Source organism: Schistocerca serialis, chromosome 4 (assembly GCF_023864345.2).
Source record: "Schistocerca serialis cubense isolate TAMUIC-IGC-003099 chromosome 4, iqSchSeri2.2, whole genome shotgun sequence".
NCBI lineage: Eukaryota > Metazoa > Arthropoda > Insecta > Orthoptera > Acrididae > Schistocerca > Schistocerca serialis.
The window spans coordinates 552,160,773-552,167,149 of record NC_064641.1 but is presented as its reverse complement, the minus strand read 5'-3'; positions in this window follow the sequence as shown (position 1 = coordinate 552,167,149).

Below are 6,377 nucleotides of genomic sequence, written 5' to 3'. Positions count from 1 at the left end.
ATGCGCTTGGAATCCAAAAATAGATGAATATTTGACTCGACCTTTGGTCTGAGTGAAAGCTTGTGGTAGTTCTTTATTTTTTCTAATTGTTCCTAAGAGTGAGAGATTGATTTTCAGAAGTTCTCTCGCCAAACTAAGGCTAGTGAAAAAATCGTCAATTGTTAGACTTCTGCCACTGTTTTCTAAGCCTTTCACCATATCTAAAGCAACTTTCTTGCCTTGACCAACTTCACAAGATTCATTTTCTTGTCGACCAGTGTAAACTTGGAGATTGAGAACTTAAGACGTTGCACTATCACATACAGCCCACATTTTCAACCCATATTTTCCTGGTTTTGAAGGAATATACTGCCGAATTGGACATCTACCACGAAATGCCACAAGTTGTTCATCAATTGTTACGTTGCTGTGAGGAACATATGCTTCTTGAAATGTGTGTACCCACATTTCAAATATTTCTCTAATGGGAGCCAGCTTGTCAGGAGCACGGTTGAGACGACTCACATCTGCGTCATCAAATCCGATACATCTTGAAATGTGCATAAAGTGATTTGTAGCCATTGCTTCTCTAAAAATCGGTCTACCATCCTATTTGTTACACAGATGTGTAACTGCTTCATTATGGGCCTTGTAAGCACCTGCTAGGATCAAGACACCGATAAAGCACTTCAGTTCAATGGCATCTACTGGTTTCCATTTACTACGGTAAACAAGACTACCCCTCTTTGTTAGTCCACTTTAGAATTTCATCAACAATGTTTCTCCTAAGAAACAACTGAAAAGCTGATTCTATGGAGTCTACATTTTTCTCTGCGAATTTTGTTGGACCTGGCTTTACTCTCATTATGTTCCATCTCTCTTCTCTTCCACAAGATCTTAACTCGTGTCTGTGCCACAATTCTTCTTTGTTTTTAGACCTACACAAAATAAAAAAAATAAAAAATACAAAGGCTATATCTTGGCGCTAGACCCTAATGCACATTTACAAAAATACAATGTGTACTTACATATAACAGTCAGAAATATGTGTTACTTCCTGTTCAGGATGGACATCTGTGCTATCCAAATCCTTCTTCTGAACTTCCATCTGATTGAGGAATATTCACTTCTAAGATGTCAATTTCTCCATCGCTGCATGAGACATGAGACACTATATCGCTGATATCACCATTCGATTCTCCAGACAGAGGATTATCCTGCAGTAATATTTCAAGCACTTCATCTTTGGAAAGGTGACGAGACATTTTCCACTAAATGCAACACGTACAACAGTAGTCTCCACTTGTATGGAACAAATAACTGTCAGCTTATAAAGTTTTGGCAACAATCACATGTTACAACAATATTCACAAGAATAAAACAAAGGAAATACAGCAACAGTTACGGATTCAATGCAGCATTATTGGGTAATAATATCGCAAGAGAGAAATGGGGTCGCATTTAACCCCAATGGTATTCAGTAGTTCTCTCTTGATTTTCTGAAAAACTAAATATTTTCAAAAAGTTATATTAATATACTACGAACCCATTACTTAATTCAGGAAAAGTCCGAATTTTTCATAATTTTTAGGAATAGGAAATAAGGTATATTTTACAGAAAATTACGGCCTGGGGTCATTATAGACCCCACGGTATTAGGAGGGTTAAAGATGTAGATGTAGATATTGTTCCTAATAACCCAGCTCCCAGTGCTTACATCTGGATGTGTAAACAGTAGCGTGTGGTAAGTCTTATTGAGGGTTTCTTTTCTACCTCAGCAGTTCAGTCTTCCGCATTCTATTTTCTAGCAATTTAACAGTTCCCTTATAAGTCACTCTGCGTTACTTAAATATTTACTAAAAGAAATTAACAGTACCATAAAACGCCACAACAAGTAGAGTCTACACTCTAATGTGGTACACAAACTATTGAATGATTGTGGGTGTGGGAGAAAGACGTATGATGTGCAATTGTGGTCTACGGACAGCGTCTTTGATTAGTAGTTACAACTTCCTCGGTCCCGGATTTGAACCCCATCACGATAAAAATAATCAGTTGTGGCGACTGAAGACTTCCGGAATAAGAAGTCACCCTCATTATGGCAACGGCCTTGTTAAATAGGGCGGAGTAGCGGACAGAAGTTCAGGGCACTCTTGCCTTTGGGATGGGTAACTGCCCCTTAGGCGGAAGAATCAGCACTGATCAGCGGCATGAGGATGCAGAAGGCAATGGAAGGCACTGCATTAAGGACACGTAATGGGTATCCACAAGACATGTGTCATGATGACCTCTCCATGTGCAAAGTATTTCGGACTAGTGCCCTATTCGGATTTCCTGGAGGGTATTGCCAAGGTTGAGGTGACCATGAGAAAAAGACTGAATCACCAACGCAACCATAAGTGTCGGGCTGAGAAATTTCTGAAGTTGAAATGTGGTAGGGAAGCTAGAAAATCTGAAAAGGGAAGTGATAAGGCTCGATCTAAATATAGTGTGAGTCAGTGATGTAAAATGCAAAGAAGAGAAGGATTTCTTGTCAGATAGCATAGGATAACATCTACAGCAGCAGGAAACGGCATTATGGGAGTAAGATTCATTATGAATAGAAAGGTATAGCCGGCCGGAGTGGCCGAGCGGTTCTAGGCGCTACAGTCTGGAACCGCACGACCGCCACAGTCGCAGGTTCGAATCCTGCCTCGGCATGGATGTGTGTGATGTCTGTAGGTTAGTTAGGTTTAAGTAGTTCTAAGTTCTAGGGGACTGATGACCACAGCATTTAAGTCCCATAGTGCTCAGAGCCATTTGAAGAAGGGTATAGCTAAGAGTGAGTTACTGTGAACAGTTCAGTGATACAGCTGTCCCCATCAGAATTGACATCAAACCAACACCGACAACCATTGTTTAGATATTCATGCCGTCGTTGTAAGTCGAAGATGAAGGGGCTGAGAAGGCATATGACGGTATTGAACAAGTAACTCAGTACGTAAAGGGAGATGAACCTAATAGTCATGGGGTATTTAAACGTTGCTGTAGGGGAAGGAGTAGAAGAAAGGTTTACGGGAGAATGTGATCTTGTCACTAGGAATGAGAGAGGAGAAAAATTACTTGAGTTCTGCGATATATTTGAGCTAGTAATAGCGAATACTGTATTGAAGAATTACTAGAGGAGGAGGAATACTTGGAAAAGACCGGGAAATACGGGACGATGTCAGTTACGTTACATCACGGTCAAGCAGAGATACCGAAACCAGTTATTCGGCTTGTAACTCGTTCCTGAGAGCAGATATACACTCAGATAACGATTTAATAGCGGTGAAGAGTAGGCTGAAGTTAGGAGACTAGTCAGCACGAATCAACGTGCAGAGAAGTGCCGAGGGATGAAGACGTACTCCTGAGGCTGTCCGAGGCTATAGATACCTCGATAAAGAATAAATCAGTAGGCAGTTCGGTTGAAGAAGAATGCACATCTCTAAAAAGAGCAATCTCAGAAGTTGGAAAGTAAATCATAGCACAAACAAGGTAACTGCACCTGCGAAGATACCATGGGTAACAGAAGAAATAAATCAGTTGATGGATGAAAGAAGATCAATGTGTAGTACTTTTTTTTTCTTTCGTCATAGAGATAAGGATGAAGGACTTTATTTCAATTTCTATAGTAATGTGAGAGATGACCGACGACTTTGATTTTGCCGCAACTGTCAACACCTTTGACCCATACAGACACAGACTCTGACAGATTTATTTTGCGATGAATCCGTCAGTGTTTTGTAGAGGTGTTTTGAATTTTACGCTAACGAATAATGATGCCGCACAGCATGGCAGAGGCTGGGTGACTGTTGGTCTAGTACGTGGTCCTAAGATAGAAAAAGTACCAGGACTCGAATCATTTAACAGTCATGATGTCATCGCCTATCGGACGTTTCAAATTTTTGAAGTGTATGACAGAGACATGGGAAGATCGTATTACATGTCCACTATGCCGTTGGTTCTTAGGACGACGAATCATCGCATTCCTTCTACCTGTCCTTCATCCTTACCTCCACTGCAAAGAAAATACTACACATTGATCTTGCCAAAAGCCGAGAAGCGATTCTTCTTGGTATTGTAGCTCACTGGGGCACTCTGGGACGCAATCTCTGAGTCGCAGCTCATGAAAATTCAAGAATACAGAAAGACACGTCATTTTGGGATGAAATAAATAGGACGTCCAATGAAGCTAAAGCGAAATGGCTACATGAAAAATGTGAAGACATCAAAAAAGATATGATTGTTGGAAGGACTGACGCAGGATACAGAAAAGCCAAAACAGCCTTTGGCGAAATTATAAGCAAGGATTGTAACATCAGGAGTGCATCGGGACTTCCACTGTAAAATGCAGAGGAGAGCGAATAGGTGGGAATAATACATTGACTGCCTCTGTGAGACTTATCTGATGACGTAATAGAAGAAGAAACAGGAGTTGATATAGAAGCGATAGAAGATTCAGTATTAGACTCAGAATTTAAAAGAGCTTTACAGTATCTAAAATCACTGGGTGATATGGCGACAAAGCAACTATTCACGTTGGTGTGCAGAATGTATGAGTCTAGCGATATACCATCTGAATTCGGGAAAACATCATCCACACAATTCCGAAGACTACAAGACCCGAAATGTGTGCGAATTATCCCACAATTAGCGTAACAACTTCATGTCACCAAGTTGCTGACAAGAACTATATACAGAAGAATCGAAAAGAAAACGGAGGATGTGGTAGATGACGATCAGTTTGGCTTTACGAAACGTAAGGGCACTAGCAACGATCGAAAATGGAAGCAACACAGACATAATGACCTTTCTAGACTCTCAGAAGCTCATCTGCAGAAACTAGCACGGTTTTAGGAAACAGCGGTCATGCGAGACACAGCTGGCCCTCTTTGTGCGTGATATACAACAGGGTGTAGATACCGCCTCCCAAGTTGATGCCATATTTCTCGGCTTTCGAAAGGCGTTCGACTCAGACAGAGAGCAGTGTGTCATCCTGAATGGGGTGACTTCAACAGAAACAAGCGTATCTTCAGGTGTGCCGCAGGGCAGCGTAATACGTCCACTGCTTTTTACGATTTACATAAACGATTTGGTTGATGGTACTGACAGCGCCAATAGACTGTATACCGATGATGCTGTAGTCTACAGGAAAGTAGTATCACACCAAAGTTGTGAACAATCAATGAGGATTTGCAGAAAATAAATGCGTGGTGTAATGACTCTCAGTTATCTCTCAATATTAGTAAGTATAACCTACTGCTTATAACAAGGCAAAAATCCTCATTAATGTACGAGTACAAAATAAATGCCCAGTCTTTGGAAGCAATAACATCCGTCAAGTGTCTGGGTGTGACTGTTCGAAATGATCTCAAATGGAATCATCAGATTACACAAGCAACGGGCAAGGCGAACTCTAGATTTCGGTTTATTGGTAGGATCCTGAAGCGATGCAGTCCTTCAACAAAAGAAATTGCTTACAATACGTTAGTTCGTCCAGTCTTAGAATACTGTTCGTCTGTATGGGACCGTTACCAGTTGCGTTTGATTCAAGAGACTGAGAAGATCCAAAGAGGAGCGGCCAGATTCGTGACTGGTACCTTTAGCCATCGCGGGAGCGTTACGAATGTTTGAAGTGGGACACACTTGCAGGTAGACGAAGCGCTAAACGGAAGAGGTTTCTCGCTAAATTCCGAAATCCGATGTCCGCCGAGGGTGTAGATTATATATTATTACCATCTACTTTCAAATCGTGCAATGATCACCATTCAAAGATAAGGGAAATTAGAGCTCGTACTGAGGCGTTCAACAGTCGTTTTTCCCTGGCGTGATTCGCGAGTGGAAAAGAGTGGGGAAAATATGACTTTAGCGCGAATTGTGCCCTCCGCCAAATACCGCTTGTTGGCTAGCGAAGTGTATATGTAGATGTAGAAAAAAAATTTAGGCACGCTCATAGGATTCGTTGATGTGGAAAGATCATTCTACTATGTAAAATGGTGTAACGTGTGCTATTGAATAATTTTGAAAAATAGGTGGATTGATAACGTGAGGAATGAGTAGGTGCTATGGAGAATAGGCGAGGAAAGGATTATATGGAAAAAGCTGACAAGAAGAAGGGACAAGATGGTTGGACATCTGTTAAGATATCATGGATAGCTTCCACGGTACTAGAAGGAGCTGTAGAGGGACACTGGAATACATCCAGCAAATGATTGAAGACGTAGTTTGCAAGTGCTACTCTGAGATGGTACAGGAGAGGAATGTGTGGAGGGACCGCATCAAATCAGTCAGAAGACCAGAGAAGGCACATCGGGCAGATAGTGGCACCCCCAGTCACCCGTGGATAATTAGCTCCGTCTAGTGCAATGCCTCGTTAC